The 20350-nt window shown below is 35.7% G+C and overlaps 2 pseudogenes; one reads left to right on the top strand and one right to left on the bottom strand.

The window, feature by feature from the left end:
- LOC131768247 (pyrroline-5-carboxylate reductase 3-like) overlaps positions 1 to 19977 on the bottom strand; it is a 41836-nt pseudogene extending 21859 nt beyond the window's left edge.
- LOC131740271 (U4 spliceosomal RNA) lies at positions 6130 to 6196 on the top strand (annotated as a pseudogene).
- Positions 19978 to 20350: the final 373 nt, after the last annotated feature.

The raw sequence follows: 20350 nt of genomic DNA, 5'->3' as shown, positions 1-20350 counted from the left end.
AGAGAATACTACCTAACTCATTTTATGAGGCCAGAATTACCCAGATAAAGGCATACTTTGGAGATATTGTGCATTGGTTCCAGACCACCACAATAAAGTGAATATGACAGTAAAGTGAGTCACAAAGTTTTTGGTTTCCTAGTGCGTATAAAAGTTATGTTCGGGCTTCCCTAGTGGCGCAGTAGTTGAGAGTCCGCCTGTCGATGCAGGGGACACGGTTTCGTTCCCCAGTCTGGGAAGATCCCACATGCTGCGGAGTGGCTGGGCCCGTGAGCCATGGCCGCTGAGCCTGCGCGTCCGGAGCCTGTGCTCCACAACGGGAGAGGCCATGGCAGTGAGAGGCCCGTGTACCACAAAAAAACCAAACAAATGAAAGAATTGTACTCAAAAAGTTTGAAATATTGAGTGAATTACCAAACTGACACAAAGACACAAAGTGAGCAAATGTGGCTTGAAAAATGGCAATAGACTTGCTCAATTCATGTTGCTGCAAGTCTTCAAATTGTAATAAACACAGTATCTGAAAGCACAATAAAACAAAGCACAATAAAATGAGGTATGACTACCAAAAACAAAGTCATTTCAAGAAAGGAAACTATAGACCAGTATATCTCATGAACATAGATATAAAAATCCTTACCAAAATATTAGCAAAGGAAATCCAGCAACATAAAAAAGAATTTTACAACACAACCAAGAAGAATTTATCCTAGGTATGCAAGGTTGGTTCAACATTCAGAAATCAGTACTTAAGTGTAAATCTAACAAAATATATTCAAGATCTATATGGGAAAAGCTATAAAATTTTGATGAATGAAGTGAAAAACTCAATAAAAGGAGTGATACTTCATGTTCACAGATAGGATGACAGTATTGTCACGATGTCATTTTTTTCCAAATTGACCTACAGATTTAACACAATCCTAATCAAAATCCCAGCAAGTTATATGGTGGATATTGACAAAGTTCTAAAGTTTATATGGAGAAGCAAAAGACCCAGATAGCCAACAGAATTTTGAAAGACAAGAACAAAGTCAGAAGACTGATACTACCCAATTTAATGATTAGTGTAAATCTACTGTGATCAAGACAGGATGGTATTGGTGAAAGAATGCACAAATATATAAATGAAACATAATAGAGCCCGGAAATGTACCCACATAAATACAGTCAAATAATTTTTGACAAAGTTATAAAGACAACACAGTGGAGTAAAGATAATCTTTTCAACAAATGGTGCTGGAACTACTAGACATCTACATGCAAAAAAATAAAATGAAATCTGTAAACAGACATTGTACACTTTGCAAAATAAATCAAGTGATCATAGACTTAAGTGTCAGAAGATAACATAGGAGAAAACTTAGATGATGTTGTGTATGGTGGTGACATTTTAGATACAACACCAAAAGCATGATCCACGAAAGAAAGAAATTTATAAAGATTAAAGACTTATGCTCTGTGAGAGAGAATGTCAAGAAAATAAGGCAGGCCAGACTGGAAGAAAACATTTGCAAAAGACACATCTGATAAAGGACTGTTATCCAAAATATATAAAAACCTTAAAACTGAATAAGAAAACAAACAACCCAATTAATAAATGAGCCAAAAATCTTAACAGATACCTCACCAGAGAAGATATGTAGATGGCATGTAAGCATGTGAAAATATTACATATCATAGGTCATCAGAAAAATGCAAATTGAAATGAGATGCCAATACCCACCTATTAGAATGGCCAAAATTAGCACACTGACAACACCAAATGTTGGCAAGACTGTAGAGCAACAGGAATTCTCTTTCACTGCTGATGGGAATGCAAAATGGCACAGATACTTTCGAAGACAATTTGGTGGTTTCTTACAAATATAAATATTCTCAGCATATGATCCAGTAATCACACTCCTTGGAATTTACTCAAAGGAGTTGAAAACATGTCTACATAAAAACCTGCACACAATTATTTACAGCAGCTTTATTCATAATTACCAATAGCTGGAAGCATCCAAGATGTGCTTCAAGTAGGTGAATGAAAAATAAACTATGGTACACTAGATAATGTAATATTATTCAGTGCTAAAATGAAATGAGCTATCCAGCCATGAAAAGACTTGGCAGAACTTAAATGTATATTACAAGTGAAAGAAGCCAATCTAAAATTGTTACACACTGTATGATTCCAACAAAATGACATTCTGGAAAAGACAAAACTATGGAGACCGGAAAAAGACTGTGGTTATCAGGGACTGGGGAGAAGGGAGGGATGAAAACAGAGGATATTTAGGGCAATATAGTATTTTGTATTACACTACAATATTAGATACATGTCATTATATATTTGTTAAAACTCAGAATATACAAGACCAAAAGTGAATCCTTATATCAACTATGAACTTTGGACGACAACAATGTGTCAGTGTAGGTTGACTGTAACAAATGTACTGCTGTAGTGTAAGATGTGAATAGTGGGGAAAGTTGTTTGTATGTGGGGACTGAGGGTATATGGGAACTCTGTACTTTCTGCTCAACAGCTCTGAAGAATCAAGTTAATTAATTTTTTTAAAGAATATTTTTTAAAAAATTTAAATACATGGACTCCTGTATTTTTAAAAATTTATTTATTTATTTATTTTTGGTTGTGTTGGGTCTTCGTTTCTGTGCGAGGGCTTTCTCTAGTTGCAGCAAGTGGGGGCCGCTCTTCATCGCAGTGCACGGGCCTCTCACTATCATGGCCTCTCTTGTTGTGGAGCACAGGCTCCAGACGCGCAAGCTCCGTAATTGTGGCTCACGGGCCTAGTTGCTCTGCGGCATGTGGGATCTTCCCAGACCAGGGCTCGAACCCGTGTCCCCTGGATTGGCAGGGAGATTCTCAACCACTGTGCCACCAGGGAAGCCCCAAGAATCTCCACATCCTGTATCACATATTTTAGCCACAGGTCATGCCTGAGAAACACTTGAATTTTTCAGGGATCATAAGACTCTCATAAATGGCATCTGTTATTTGGAATATGTTAAGTTCAATTTGGTGCTAAAGTATGGTGACAAAGAAATAATTTTGCTACATTTAATATATTAAATTAAATTTTACTCAGTATTCATTAAAGGTTTACTCATTTAAAATTTACCCCAAATCAGTAGTCATGGGTATTTAATAATTTGTTTTTGAGGCATTTGTATAGACTTTTTCAATATAATAATTATTAGTTTTCATGAATAAACCCCAAAACTATGGACATGCTGTACCTAAATTTTAAAAAATGAATATTGCTTTTTTCATGAAAATAATGAAAACCAGACACATTTAGTGATGTAACTGGTAGTTGAATGTAAAATATACTACCAAAAAAAAACAAAAGAAAAATTCTGATGCTTAATTTTGTTGTAAACTTAATTACTTTTGTTCAAACAAATGATGAACAAAAGCAGCAGAATTGATGCAGTGCCAAATATTGCTTTTTCCCAAAATGAAAATAATATTTTACAAAAAGAAATTACATATTCTAGGCTGTGCTCAACTCTAGCTGTGATAATGTCAGTTACCCATATGGAGTAGACCAAAAGAAATGTGTTTTCTCTTTGTTGTTGTTTTTGTTTCTAATTTGAAAGATAAAAGTTCACTCATAACATAGGAAGGCATATGTCGCTTTTGAAAAGCCCAGGCTCTGACTTTTCAATGCCAAAACAATTGGATGAAAATGAATGATATAGCTAATTAACTAGTTGTTTCATGTGTATGAACTCAAACTACCTGTTGAATTGGTTGACTCAACTCATTGCTTTTATTTCCGCTGTATAAGTAAAGCTTTAAAAAAAAAATCACTGGGTACCATAATGAAGATATTTCAACCCCCAGCATAACTAAATTTAAAAAAGAAGGCACGGTGGGGTTTTTTTTTTGTGTGTGTAGCCAGCCAAGCTCCCCAGAAGTAATGGTTTTGTTAAACCATGTATATGTTTCTGTAGGATGGAGGCTTAGTGAATTCATTCCCAATTCTTTCACGTTGTATTAACCATCAGAAACTTAGAAACTGAAGTTATGAGAGGAAAAAGAAACTGGAATCTTGAGGTAAAATACAAAGCTGTTTGTGTCTTCTCTCTAACCTTTCCACTAATACTTTGATTTCTAAGTATGAGTGAAGAGCATTTTTAAATTAAAGCAATAGTCACAAGTAGGGTGTAAGAGGTGAGGACTGATGAATTAATGTGTGGGTCACATATACATGTCTGACAGCAAGACCCTCTTAAACTTAAAATGTTAAAAATACCTTTAAAGTATAAAATTAGAAAAAAGTTATATCTTATTGATGAGATTATTCACTTGTAAGAAGCTACCACAGAAAATGTGTCTGTAGAGTTTTAAACAACACAAAGATCAGTAAATTGGGAATCTTCCCTTAAGAGAATACGAGTAAACTATAAGGTGTTGCTAACAGTGACTCTTTGGAGTCAGACTGCCTGGTTTCAAATCCTTGCTTTGTCACTTACTAAATGTGAAATTTTGGGAGACTATTATTATCTCTCTGAGCTCCCTCAGTTTGGCTCTTAAGAGGGTTATAATAGAAATACCTAACATACAGGATTGGTAAGAAGCTTCAATGAGATATTGTCTGTAAGATACTAACACAATTCCAGGCAAATGGAAAGCACTTAATAAAGATCAGTAACTATTGTTATATTACACTGTCTGACGCTATAGCTAGTATAGTCTACTATATCCCAGTGTAGTCCTTTGACCTTTGATGTCTGAATCACATTCTGTTTCATGATATTCTGTGGTAAGCAGAATTTTTTTCATTTTAAATATGAACTCAGATGATTCTTAAATACAATACTATGTCATTGCATTTTCATTTATTTTTTCCTTCATTTATTCAAGTACTTATTGAATGACTACTATGTGCCCCTTATTTGCTAACTCTAAATCTCAAAGCAAATAGTAGTCCACTAGGAAGATCATACATGAGAAAACAAGGATCACCCAAAATTCAACTGTACATTGGTAAACCCTGAAATCATGGTGATACACACACACAAACACGTTTTAATAATGGAAATCAGGGCACATTGTAGGTTTTTATCATATATGATAACATAATTTTACATAACTTTAAAGGCTATATAGGCCTATAAAGATGTAATTTATTTAATTAAGGACGTATTACTATGAATAATATTTTGATGTATCCCTAAATGATGATGAAATTTTATGTATGAACTATCTGTGCAATATTTTTAGGATAAAGTTCTAGGAAAATAATTGTGTATTAGGGAAAGAGACTAAGCCATTGGAAGGACTTTGGTTTATATTTATAACTGAACATTTTTAAAGTTTGACGTTATTTACATTCTTACTAGTGTGGGAGATTTCATTGCTACCCCAAATTCAGCCTCTCAGGTGAGAAGATTCTATACCCTTTGACATTGTCATGCTCTATGCAGTGAAGTGTGCCATGATCTCCATTATTAAAAGTGTGCATGTATTTTGAGTATCACCATGATTTTTGTGCTTACCAATGGATAGTTATATTTTGATTGATTCTTATTTTTTCATGTGCAGTGCCCCTTCAGTGGGAAGTATATAATTTCCAACCCATTGACCTCAGACTTAGATGTGTAACTTGCTTTGGCCAATGAAATGTGAACGTTAGTGCTGAGCAATAGCTTGACAAGTCATTGCCTGGCTCCTTTGTTACTTGTTCCTTCTAGAACATGAATAAGTCCCAGACAATATCTGCTACTTCATCCTGTATCCCAGAATGAAGGAACCAAGTGGAGAACAGAACCATAATTCACATATAATATGAATTTTGTAATCCATTGACATTTTGATGTAACCCTAGCATAGACAAGAAAAAAGCTGACCAATACACAAAGATTATACTACAGTGTTCATTTTGTAACACTTTTGCCAATATTGGACATTAACATTTTAAAACAAAATATTTGCTTGGCTTGTCATTAACCATCTTTCTACTGTTAAACCTCTAGTTTATAATTCTTTCCAATTTACCTTTTTAACCAGATCTGAGGCTCTATTTTTTAAACTTGGATGTAGTTTATGGAATTTCATTTATATATTTTGATTTTTATGCCAGTGTGCTTTTCTTTCCTTTTTAAAAATCGTGTATTAGCTTTGCGCAGTGGCAGTATCGTAGCCAATGAGGTTTATCCGAGGCGCGATTATTGCTAATTAAATCATGTATTACATGGCATTTGTTCTCAATCTTCTTTCCTTTTTTCTTTTCTTTTCTTTTTTTAGTGATTAGGAGAGGTATACATGCTTAGATATTTAATTCAATTATTGTCCTCCTTAATAGAGTTTTAAAACACATCATACTTACATCTATATTTTAAAAAATATCAATCTCAAAATGTAAACACTCTGCTTATTTTCTCCTAGCAAATCTGAGAATATAGTTGTCCTTTGGATAGAACAGATTTTCTGAATTTCAGATGTTTTAGCCCAAATCTGGAAAAGTATACTCTAATTCTCATTATATTCATATATTTATTCAGTAACTGTAATTACTTTTGACAAATGATATTCTGCTTTCATCTGTTTTTTTAATAAAACTACCTTCAATTTTACATTAAATTATTTCAGTCCTCATTATTTGATCCTGTGTACTGTGACTTGCCTGCTCCTGATGCCTTCACTTTAATTCTGACTAAAAAGTTTCAAGAAACCTCTATGGTTAAAGTTTACTTTTTTTCAGCTCTTATACATCTACCTTTGTCATTCTTTGCTTTCCTACATGAATGACAATTAATGTTTGTTATATAACTCTTGGATCTCAAAACTTTTTCATTTTTAAGTGAAAGTCAATCAGATTTCTGTACTTTTCAGAATGACTTGATTAAAATATTTCGCTCTGGGTGTCTAAATTCCTATCTCATTTAATTTCATTTGATGATATATAGTGAAGCATGTGTATCTGATCACTCAATTTCCTTTCATTTCAGGGAAGAACCCTCCTGTAATATTCTTGATTATCATTTCTGTTCTGTTTGTTCTTGTCAAGTATAGCAATTATACGAATGTTGATTGATCTCTGTACTGTCTCCTCCTCATCTTTGATTTTTCCAGCTTTTCACCGTCTCTCATATCCTGGGATATCCTCCCAGCTCTCTTCATCATGTATGTAAATTTATGCATGCCAGTTCTGATTTAACAATCCCTAATGCAGTTGACAAGTCAGTAATTGAGCTTTTTCTGTCCTATACTTATATTTTCTCCTTCATTTTTCCTTCCTGTCTCTTCTTCAGCTCCCATTTTCTCTAAGAGCGTTTTTTTTTTTTAACCATAGCTTGGCTCTTGTGAGTAGTGCTGCAATGAACATGGGAGTGCAGATATCTCTTTGAGATCCTAATTTCAGCTATTTTGGGTGTATATCCAGAGGTGGGATTGTTGGATCATATGATAGTTCTGTTTTTAATTGTTGGAAGAAATTTCGTACTGTTTTCCATGGTAGCTGTACCAGTTTACATTCCTGCTAATGGTGTACAAAGCCCTTCTTTTTCTCCACATCCTCTGCAACACTTTAAGTCTTTTGACTTTTTGATGGTAATCATTCTAACCAGTGTGAGGTGATATCTCATTGTGGTTTTGATTTTTATTCCCTGGATCATTAATGTTGAACTTCTTTTCATATAGTACGTTTTTGCTATTTTGGAGAAATGTCTAAGTCTTTTGCCCATTTTTAGATTGGGTTGTTTGTTCTGCTGTTGAGTTAAAGGAGTTCCTTATGCATTTAGGAAATTAACCTGATTTCATATATGTGGTTTGCAAATATTTCCTCCTATTCTGTAGGTTGGCTGCCTTTTCATTATGTCGATATTTTCTTTTGCTGTGCAGAAGCATTTTAGTTTGATATAGTCCCTCCTGTCTATTTTTGCTTTTGTTGCCTGTGTTTTTGGTGTCATATCCATGAAGTCATTGCCAAGACCAATGTCAAGAAATTTTCCCTTACGTTTTGTTCTAGGAGTTATACAGTTTCAGGGTTTATGTTTATGTCTTTAATCCACTTTGAGTTGATTTTCTGTATGGTCTAAGGTGAGAGTTCAAATTTAATTTTTTGCATGTGGATATCCAGGTTTCTCAGCACTATAGTGCCTGTAGTTAACAATATGGTATTCTGTACTTCAGAGTTTGTTGAGAGGGGAGATCTCATATTAAGTGTTCTTACCACACATACACAAATTAAGAAACACAAGAAACTCTGGAAGGTGTTGGATATGTCTATTACCTTGATTGTTGTGATGGTATCACAACTGTTTTCATATGTCTAAACTCATCCAACTGTACGCAAGAAATTTGTGTAGTTCTTTGTGTATAAATTATACCTCAGTAAAGCTGTTTAATAAAAAGTTTGACTTCTAAAGTCAGAATGTTTATTTTCAAATCTTTGCTTTATCACTTACTAGCTATTTAATACTGGACTTCTAACTTAATTACTTTGCGCTTATTTACTTGTACATAAAATAAATAAAATACTAATTGTTATACTAGGTATCATAAGTCAGAGCCAAGCCAGGCAGACAGTAGGTGCTCCATAATGTTAACTCGTGTGATACTGATGGTGACACTGATGATGAGGATGCTCTTCTACACCCTCCTCGGTGCTTTGTTTGTACTTCTCTGTCCCAGTGTATCTCAGCGGCCTGATGTTGCTCCTGGATTTCCTGTTGTTGACTTTTTTTCTGTTTACTCATTCTTAAACATTGAAAATCTAGCTCCCAACTGGGGTAACCTCCAACCTCACTTCCTAAGAAAACAATGATGGCATAATGGAAAGTAAATAGAACAGAACTTGAACTCACTAACTGATTGAAAAATCCATGAGAAGTGAGGGCCAGAAGGAGATAGAAGGGAAGTATTCAGCTTGCAGCGGTGTTACTACTGCAGATTGAAAAGAACAACTGAAAAATACTGGGCTGAGAATTCAGATGTCAGAGTTACTACCCCAAACAAATGGATGACAGTTATAGCTATTGATAACAATATGGACCTGGAAGATTCCATTAGACTTTTATAGTTAAATTGATGGCTCTCAGAGTAGGTGAAACACATAAACATTTATCATATTTAATTAGTGCATTCCCCGTATATGAGATAAAGTCCTCCATAAAATGTTCTTTGCCTTCAACATAAGGTTTCAACTTTCAATCTATTTTCTGTTTCCCAAACTGTTTTCATCTGTCTTGTCTAATTACCATTATAGTCCCCCTTGCTTTGAGACTGGTTTTTAATACCTGCCTGATCCCAAGGTCTTGAAAATATTAGACTCTTTATATCTTCCTGGGGCTCCTTTAATCAGAACCCAAACTTCATCTAGATTTCATTATATGATTCCTTTTTGCTCATGACTACAACCAAAGGGCAGAGCCACTCTGTCTCCTGGACAAAGCATAACCCAAGGAGATCAAAGTAGAGGCCAGAACATACTTCACTCCTTTAGATAGGAAATGTAAACACTTTTAGCCAAGTTTATTTCTGCCCAGATTGATATAGGGCTACACTGCCTTCAAATGTCTGAAGGGTCATTATATAAAATAATCAAAGAGAACAAGAATTAGATAATGGGAAATGTTACTTGGAGGTTTAATATAGGGGATAGTTTTATTTCATAATGATTGATACATTTCCAAAAAAAGTGTATCCTGTCCCTGGAACTATTACAGAAGTGACAGTATGATTATCTGGCAAAAAGTGTTTTAGAAAAGATCCTGAGCCGATCACCGAGATCAGTGGTCATCAAACCGTGCTTTGGGGGACTTCAGAGTTCTGCTTCAGGGAATGAGGCCAAGCATGCTTCTCTTAAACCAGAGCTGCTACACTATGCATCTGTTTCAAATTTGGGGGTTCCATATACAAAGCTCTTTAGAAAAAAAGAGTTCTTTTGGTAAAATAGTTATAACTCATTGGGTTAGATGACCTTTTAAATGCCCTTTCACCCCAATAATTCTATGATATGATTTTGAGTGTCTGTGATTCAGTGTGCAATGTGAAAATATAAAGTTACAAAGCAATTAAAAAGGTAGGCTTGTTATTCTCCATTTATTATTTATTAGCTCCTCATTTCAAAAGTATAAGTAGTTAACAGAGTTTTGAGACAGTGTGGAAAAATGCGCTATCCAGGATAAAAGAGGCTTAGCCTAAATTTGCTTATATGTCAGGAGATAAATTAAGAAAATGAGTAAGAAGATACAAAATTCACAGAACACAAACATTATTCCCTAAATATGTACTTATACGCAATATGTACTTATACGCAATATGTCCTGTAGGCACTCAGTATATTACTTAAGATATCCTTTGCAAATATTTAGATCCATTATGATTCAGTTTTTAAAATGTGCTTGTTTTCAAAGGAACCATCATCATATTTGTGGTAAATAAATTTTCCTTATAATCTGAAATGCTTGTAAACGATGCACTATACGTTATGTGACACCAAGATTTTGTCTTACTTTACAAAGTTTGAAGTAATAAAAACTAGATTTTTTTTCCTGGTATACTTGAGGAATAGACATTTCCATATGAAAAGCCATGATTGTGAATTTCAATATGAGTAAAATCCCCCGTTCCATAAGATGGAAACATCCAATTACTTAAGTATATTTGTCATAAGGAAAAAATAAAGTAAGAATTTAACTCAGGATTTATTGAGTGCAGATGATATAGAGGAAGTATGCATGCTGGTTTCCATTTTCCTATTTTATGTTGGTAACATGAAACATTCTCAGTGGCATTTCAGCTTCTGCATGTTACAGAATTTCTACTACTCTGTGACTTCAGATAACTATGGAATCCTGTAGAAATGAGTAGCCTGTGTTCTTGCATTATGTTCTTTCATTAACATCCTCTCATTATGGTTGGGTATTGTCTTTGAATACTTGGAAGGAATGGAAAATGTGTCCACAGGTATAAAATTCTATTCTGTGACTCTATATGATTAAACTATTGCTGTAGCAATAGAGACTGTGCCCAAAGAAGGGACCTCAATGTCTCATTTCAATGTAATTTCTGAAGACTTGATGTTGAAATTTCCACACTTTTATGTAAGGTTAAAGTAGATTTTCCTTGACTAAAGATCCATAACTTTCAGTAAGTATGGTTGTGTACTAGTACTAGAATTTTTAAAATTCTGGTACTTCACATGCATGCTTTTTGTTTTATTTTTTTCCATTTCTAGTCCTGTGGAACCTTTGGAAATTTTGGGTCAGGCCACATAATATACTAAATATAAGACCAAAAATAAGATCTGCTTGATGACGATTTAGTTTGTCACAGGTTGTTTGGCACCATCTTTCTGATGTTCAGTGACTTGACAAGATTGGATTTTAATATTGATCATGTTTGTCCTTCTTAAGCAAACTTGACCATTATGCAAACTATTCATATTATTATGAATAAAATGACCAAATAGTGCCGATTAGTAAATTTATCAGTTTCAGTGACCAAATTAAATAACTACCCAGCTGACCCTGTCATCAATATGCACTTGTTAGTGTTGTAACTGTTGTATAAATACATGCATACATGCAGGCAATTAGTTTTTGTTATTAGTTTATTATTACATATTAGGAAAATGCTATATTCAGGCAACACCTCTAGAACATGTATGGATTGAGTACTTACCATATGCAATGTACCAGATTATTACCCGTCCCTGGACATCACACTCCAATGAGAGTTTATAATCTTAGCCACTCAAATGGCTCATTTGAGAGTGATAGGTGCTCTAAGATGGTTATGGAAAAATTCCTGTGAAAAATTAAAAAAAATATATATGACTGAAGTAGGTTCAAGTAAGTTTTTACAAGAGAGATGACATTGGAATTTGGCTTTAAAGAATGAAAGAATTTGGAGAAGGGGAGAGAAATGATGAGGGAAGAGTTGGAGGGAAAAAGCATACTGGGTAGAAAAAAACATGAAAATATAACAAAAGAATTGTAGAAGCACTTTTCCAAAAAAAAGTTATGAGGTCAGTGCCAGATACTTCACTGTATCATCCACTAAACTAAATACAATAGGCAGATAAGGGAGTTTTCAATAGGTAATTTTTAAATAGAACTGCTTCCTAGGGCCATTTCTTGCCCTTTGAAAGGAGCACAAGTACAATGTCTCCAGGACACAGCCTACTTTGAAAACACCCCACTGTAAATATGGCACCAAACACTGAAGGCAATTCCCCAAATCTGACCAAAATATACAAATAAATCCATTTTGATTTCATGTTTAGATGGAATTTGCAAAATAAAACAGTATACTTTTAAAAGAGCGATTTCATAAAAATAAGGCTATAAGCAATAAAAGAAAGAATGCTTTCTATAAGATAGCTATAAGCCATCTTAACAACAGTGTGTCCAAATGTTCTAAATTCTTATGGGGCAAAAGTATTTGTGGGCATAAGGTCTGACTTAGCCAAAGAGTAATCTTGATTATTCTTGGTAGAGGGGGAAAAAACATTAAGCAATGACATAAGCATATAATTTAAGTGGACTTTTGTTTTATTTGTATTTGAAATTGCAATTTTTATTCAAACATAAACATGAATTATATGGTCAGGTAGCCCTATGACTCACATACTTTATTCCTATTCATCTTTTGCCTTCTCTAAAAGTACTTTAGACAATTACTCTTAAACTTTATGATAAAGGTCACCTTATCAGCATATCTGAGCTTTCACTTAGTTATAATCAAAATCTGTTCTGACACATAAAAGATGTTCTCATTATGCCAAAAAAATCTGGGCTGGCATATTAATTTGAAAGCTACCCAAGAATCTTACTTTCATGAGTAACATTGAAGTATCATCTTTTATCCCCTCGTAATTGACTCTGTGTACCCTAAGTCGTGGTATACATCCCACAATTCTCTCTTCTTTTTCTCTTTGCTGCTCTCTTCCCAGAAGCCCACCAGGAGTTCATCAGTAGCCTGATCAACACAATGCATTCTTTATGAAAAATGTATTTCTCTAATAGAAAATAAACATAAAAGGCATTAAAATAACATTGTGTACATTTATCTTTTTGTTGTTCTTAAATCCCTATTAAAATGGCAACTGACCTGTGTTTTATTTTTTTTTAATTCCTGAGCTTTATAAGGATTAAAAAAACAAATAAAAAAGATGTAGGAATAAAAAAATCCGAGGGAGGAAAAGAATGAGGGAGAAGACGTTAGAGTAAAAAAAGAAGTCCTAAAATGATGCTTGCATATATTCTTTTCTTAGCAGTCTCTAGTGATTCATTCTGATTTACTAAGTTCTTTAATTTTCTTTTAATGTTGAAATAATATTTGTCACATTATATATTCATAGCATCAGAAACATTAGTAGATCTTTATAAATGCCCTAAAATAGTTATGAGATGATGATTCAAAGCAGTTCTTTTACTTCTGAATTTTGATATATTCTAAGACATTGTAATACCATCCCCATGAATTTGGTAGATTATAGACTCAATAGCCACTTTGAATGATACAATTGCTTTTCTAAACAATAATGAAGGTAAAAGGAAGGAGAACATTTCCACACATGATGGCTCTGTGAAGATAATTTTTAAAATGATATAAAACACAAATAAGTAAATTCTCTGTGACTGCTTTTGAAGGACATAAACCAAACATAATCAGAATCAGTCAACTGCAGTCAAATTACAGCTGTTCTACACAATAGTAAACACATGTTTATGCATTTAAAAAAATGCCAGACAGGCTCTGATTGTAGCTTATGTTTTCTTTTAGTGAAAGAGAATAAGAGGCATGTTTCATCTTTGGAAAGAAATGAACAAAAACTAACAGTATTTTCTTTTATTTTTTTATAAATGTATTTATCTATTTATAGCTGTGGTGCATCTTCATTCTTCGTTGGGTCTTACAACACCTGGGCTTTCTCGTTGTGGCGAGTGGGGGCTACTCTTCATTGTGGTGCGTGGGCTTCTTATTGTTGTGGCTTCTGTTGTTGCAGAGCACAGGTTCTAGGGCTCGCAGGCTTCAGTAGTTGTGGCACATGGGCTCAGCAGTTGTGGCTCATGGGCTGTAGAGCGCAGGCTCAGTAGTTGTGGCACATGGGCCTAGTTGCTCCATGGCATGTGGGATCTTCCCAGACCAGGGCTCGAACCCGTGTCCCTTGCATTGGCAGGCAGACCAGGGTAAGCCCATTAACAGTATTTTTAACAGTATTTTAAAATACTGTTAAATATTAACAATTATTATTAACAGTTATTCTGTTAAATATTAACAGAAATACATTAATACTGTTAATACCCATTAACAGTATTTTTAAAAAACATTTCCCCAGTATAACTATCCTGAGGTTAGAAAACAACTCTGCTCCTTGTTTTTCAACTCATTTTGTAGAACAAAACATGGAAACATTATGTACCTGATCATTGGACTGAAGAAAGTCAAGTGTGGACATACAGTACAGAGGAGAACCTCCTAGGTAGGGCTTTTTATTCTGCTGGAAGATGTTAGCTACAGTTTATTGAGAACTTCCTCTCTGCTAGACAGGATACAAGCATCTTATGTGCATGACATTATTTCATCTGCAAAACACTATTAGGTAGGTACTATTACTATCTGTGTTTTACAGATGATGAAATTTGAGTCCATAGAGGTCAAATGATGCTCTAGGTAACAGAGCCAGTAAGTGGCAAAATGAGGACGAACTCCATACACATCACGCGTTTGCTCAGAACTAACTGGCTTTGCTTGCTCATACCAGCACTTCCTGAATAGAATTCCAGAGGGACAAGAGGGTGAATGTTGGGACGAAGTTCTGCCCAGACAATGACATCAGCCCTTGCAGCAGACGTCAACTTTTGCAGAATATTTGGGATGGAGGGAAGGAGGTAGGCATAGGGAGATGGAATCAATTTATACTACTAGGGGCTAGGAACATACCACTTCAAGTGCTCAAGTCAGTGGGCTACAGTGACATGGCAGAGACCACGGATGTCTAACTCCCAGCAGAAGCCAGAAAGCCCACGGCCCCCACTCCCAGCTCTAATCCAAATAAAGTCTTCATCTATGACCAGCGATTCAAAGGCATGTCCAACATTCAGATCACCCAACACCATAGTCTATATATGCTGACAATGTTAGACTGAATGCCCAGCTTACAGCCATCTTAACTTCTATGTATAAAAAGTTTAAGCTTTTCCCCAAAGTTCAGCTGGGCATGGTTTTCTCTTGGCCACACCAGTTACTGGGTACACAAGCTTCCAGTTGTCATTGGACATCTCTGCCTGTGAATATAGCTGCTGACGGGCAGGTAATGTCTATTTAAAGACTTGTGGGCTTCCCTGGTGGTGAAGTGGTTGAGAGTCCGCCTGCCGATGCAGGGGACACGGGTTCGTGCCCCGGTCCAGGAGGATCCCACATGCCGCGGAGCGGCTGGGCCCATGAGCCATGGCCGCTGAGCCTGCGCGTCCGGAGCCTGTGCTCCGCGACGGGAGAGGCCACAACAGTGAGAGGCCCGCGTACCGCTAAAAAAAAAAAAAAAAAAAAAAAAAGACTTGTATGCATTTCTGTATACATATTTGTTTCACCTTTTGAAATTAAACTTAAAATTGCTACATTAAGCATATATATTTTGAATTCAAGTGTACATAAAATAATTACTAGCATTATTTTCAGGGATGAATGTGGCAAGACCCTGATGTTAAACAGAATCTGCTTATACCATCCCAGACCTTTATTTAGTCATGAAACTCTTCTTTCTTTTTGAAGAGTGTGTTTATTTAATTCCATGTCATTTTCTGGGGAGGCAATCGAAGCACTGAGGGATCAAGGGATTTTTTTTCAAACAAACCATAATTTGTCTCAGCTTCCCTTTTGAAGTCTGGACTTTGAACACGTGCTGCGCTTGAAGAACCTCTTGGCCGTGGGGGAAGACGGTTGCTGCCACATGGAGCAGGCTGGGATTGATGTAACAGTGCCCTCCAAGTGAACCCCAAAGTGACAGTGGTAACCAGTCTTTGCAAAGCACATTATTGAACTATGTATTCTCTATTTATTCCCTTTTCTACATAACTAAGCTTTCAATATTTCAGTTTTGTTTCAACAATGAACTAGGAAATGAAGGGGAAAGCCACATTGTATGCTTGGGTTGGTAGGGCTGACAAATGAAGCCAGCGATGGTGGGGACGTAATTGATCATCAGAAAGTGTCAAAAGAAGTCAAACCTCGTGGGATGAGAGTTGGCATTCTAAAGTCCATTTACCCCCCCCCTTGTGTCTCTTAATATGGAAATATTTGAATTTTGTTTTATTATGAGAAACAGCCATAGGGAACCATCGTCAGACTATTTGTATGCCCAGTGAAGCAGTAGAAAATGAACATGGAAATTTATAACCTTAAGGAAGCAAGGATCTTCTTAAATGGAAATAAGGCCTATCCTGAGTGCTAAAGCTGCCTTCTCCAGCCTACAGATAGTAAGTCTAAAATAATTCTCTGCTCTTCATAGCTGTGGATTGACAACTGAACTTAAAACATCCTTCCTAAGAAATAAGGGGACACCAGGCATGGGAACTCTTTGTGTATTCTCATTTTGGGGTATACCACTTGAACAAGCAGACAGAAAACTTGAGTGAAAGCAACCCTCAAATGGGTCTGAATCATCATTCTTACTAATAGTGGATCCAGAGACAAGCCTTTGTGGTCAATCTTAGCTGATCAGCAGTTTCTTCCCAACTCATATTTGAGCGATCTGGATTCTGTCCAAGTTCAGTATTTTATTATCTCACCACTATTTTGGCGCTAATCGCTTGGCTTCTGAACTGGCTATAAATCAGTTTAGTTCATAACTGTGTCATAGTCAAAAGAAAATTTTTGCACTTGGGTATTACACAGAGACAAAACTAAACCTTAGTCTGGAGGAAGCGAGGCAATCTTTTCTTTATAATGGATAAAGAAAATGAGTAACATTAGCAATTCATACTCAGCCCTTCTTACGACTCTATCATTTATTACCTATACTTGAAGTCTCTGTGACTCAGTCTATATATACATCATTAATAATCTCCCTAATTCAAGACTGCCATGCTACAGGCTTCTTTGCCACATTTTTCTATTTTCAGACCACCTGGAATGCTACTTTTCTAATTACATCAGAGGCAGAGGAGTTATACTTTTAAAATTGTGTCATATGTTTTTCCAACCAAACTGAATCCAAGTCATTGAGTTGAAGAAATGAATATATTTTATTTTATCTGTTACGATAACCAAATCTTGAAAATTCAAAGATGTTTTGAATTAAGATTTAAAGGTAAATGTGGAGAAAAATTGGACTTGATCTCAGGTGAACCCACTGTTACTTACTTTAAGGCAACATTTGAGAGCAATCGGATAGCATTTCATAAATTCCTACCTAAATCCTGTGGGATCTTAATGTGTTAGTTTAATACTAAAATAGGTGTATTTTCAAATTAAAATTTATTCAGCATTAGGTTTAGACCAAGAAACAAAAAAATTGTTTTACTGCTATAACCAAGTTTAGAATTTATAAAGAGTCTGCTAATAACTCAGCCCAATAACACACTTGGTGAAGATGTTCTATTCATTCATTTCCACCTAACATGTTCAAGCCTAAATTTTAATGTGTTCTTAATAAGCAAACTAAGAGTACATAATTCTTAACTTTGGTTTTCAAAGCAGGTAAACCATGTTGAGATGAATTGCACGTGCAACCTGACAAGCTTTCCTTTGATAAGAAACAATTAAATCTGTTCTTCAAACGAATTGGAAAAACTTTCATTTTTCTATTAAAGGGAATATTTTAAAAATATTATATTTTGTTGAAAATGAACAAAACCTTTTCCAACCCAGTTTCTCCATTATAAGTCTGCTGCCTAGTTAGTGAAAGCCTTGACTCAGACCTTTACCGCTACTTGTCTAACACAATCTTTAGCTTTGGTTATCTATACAATTATTATTGCTCTGTCTTCCCCATATTGTCACCTGAACTTTGGCAAAGCAGTGGTGAAAACTAAGAACTCAGGACTGAACTGTTTGATATGACACTTGTTTCAAGGCAAGGAGGAAAGGGGAACATTCTCATCTGCACAGCCCCAGCTCCGCAGGGAAAATGAGAAGAGCAAAGGGAAGGTGACAGTAGCAGTCACTCACCTTTTATACTGGAAGGAGCTGGTGGTGAATTAATTGGTGTTTTGTCTTTTTATGCTGCTACAGTCTCAGCAAAAATGGATGAAAAGACCATTTTCCCTCTAGCCCACCGTAAGGACAGTTAGCTTTTCGTTTTGAGTGATCAAATCCATAGCCTTCTGTGGAGAGGACTTCCGCCTGGATTTGAGGGATCCGGCAGGTGGTGGAGGCCAGGATCCTGCCCCCACTCGGACTCAGAAGACAGGACTTTGGAAGAGGTGATCGCTTACTACCTTCTGTAGAGGAGCAGCGCCTGCAGTGTGGTGAAGGGCCAGCAGGGGGCGCCGCTCTGTCTGGGAGAAGAAGAATGGGAGCCCCATGAGCCGTTGTGGGTGACCAAGGTGGGCTCTGGGGCACACCGGACAGGATGGGTGGGAAAAGGGAGAGGTCAGAATTGACATCAGACTTCTAACTCTCCTCAGTGGAAACTTAAAGCCAGATTTCATTTGATTTTTGAAAAAACAAACCGAATAAACTATAGTTCTTAAACCAAGTGTCCTGGAGCAGTTTCATCTGGTTGGTTACACTGTTAGCACCTTGTTAAGCTGAGTCAGCTATCGTAACTAATCTGGAAAGCAGACCTACTTTTCCCTCAGTTCCTGGGTGCTCCCCAAAAGTTACCAGGTGTTTTAGAATGTTTGTTAAGAACTCCAAATACCTTAGCAATATTTTTCAGTCACCAGAGTTCCTACTGATATACATGACTCTGTTATGTTTGACAACTCAGAACATGGAGAGTTCGTTGCCATAAGAGCTGAAACATCAGGGGCAGCATTTATGTTCCATGATCGCCTCTGTTCTTATGTTTATTCTGCGCATAATTGCTTCATTGTTCCAGGAGCCCATTAAGTTTGCAGTAGTTTATTTTTTGACTGTGAGAACTTGGTAAAATTATTTTCAAATAGAGAATGTGTACATTTTCCAACAATGGGAATGATATGTCCACTGTAAAAATTACAATAAACCAACAGGCTTAAAACAAGGAGTGTTATACTTGTTAAGATGGCTGATAAAGAACCAGGACAAGAGAACTCACACAATGACAACAAAGTCCTGCTTCACACTAGTCAGATTCACCGGCAAATTAATTTGTTCAACAATACATAATCGTACAGTGCTGTCAGTGTGAATCCTAAGCCATGCACGAGGTTCTTTTTTATTGCACCAGTTTGGATGCAGACCTATTAAAATATGTGAATTGTCAACCAGTTTTGTCTTGAAACACTTCTGAGCTAAATACAAGGTGGCGAATGGACAGGATAGAAATTGGCCTTTTTACTACAGCAATGGAAATCAGCTGATGGTTGCTTCATGAAAGTGTAAGGAAATATATGTGATTTTTCATTGTATTTATTCCTCTCTCCCTTGAAAAACTCACTCCTGCTTTAACTATTTATCAGATGTTAAAACAGAACTAAATATATTTAAGTTATATGAACAAGTTTTTACAAAAATATTTGTGTACATTTATATCTTAACTATAAAATTAGAATCATTTCTTAGCTATTTTTTTTTCTTAGCTATTCTTAATAAACAAAGAATCAAGAAAATAGAGGACATTTTTAAAGATGACTGATAAAAATGTTAATTTTCAGATTTTTTCTAAAACTGCAATAACAATTATTCAGTATGTCTTACTCATCAGAATGAAATAATTTATAAAAGGATGTTGCTTTTCCCTGTATATAGCATTCTTCTACACAAAACCGTGACCTAATGTCTGACTTTGAGCAGTTATTTATAAATTAATTAACTATAGTCACAGAGAAGTTGTGCATACCTGCTAAATTATGAAGTCGGTTGTTCATTTTGCCCCCTTATTGCGTGGAGCACAGCATCCTGAGCAAGCAGTTCAATTATGCTTTGGGACTGCAGATAAAAGTACAGGTCAACTTGAGATGGTTTCCAAGCTTTGGCCCCGTGACAAAAAATAATCAAGATCTGATATTCAACCTTTTCCCACTCAAGCCATATTTTTGAATTGAAATTGAAGGTACAAAATGTGAAATTACGTTGCCTTTTAAACTTCAGGAAAAATATCATATTGCTGCCTTTACAAATATAACATTGCTTGCTGGGTGGTGTTATGGTGGGATTCTGTATGTGAAGTGACAAGCAAAGAAACGTGACTCCACTGCAGGTTATTATGTCCTATAAAATGCAATGCATTGATTGAAAGAA

The sequence above is a fragment of the Kogia breviceps genome, chromosome 13 (genome assembly GCF_026419965.1).
Source record: "Kogia breviceps isolate mKogBre1 chromosome 13, mKogBre1 haplotype 1, whole genome shotgun sequence".
In the NCBI taxonomy this organism is placed as follows: domain Eukaryota; kingdom Metazoa; phylum Chordata; class Mammalia; order Artiodactyla; family Physeteridae; genus Kogia; species Kogia breviceps.
Note: the sequence above shows the minus strand (reverse complement) of the source record. Positions and strands in the feature narration are given on the sequence as shown.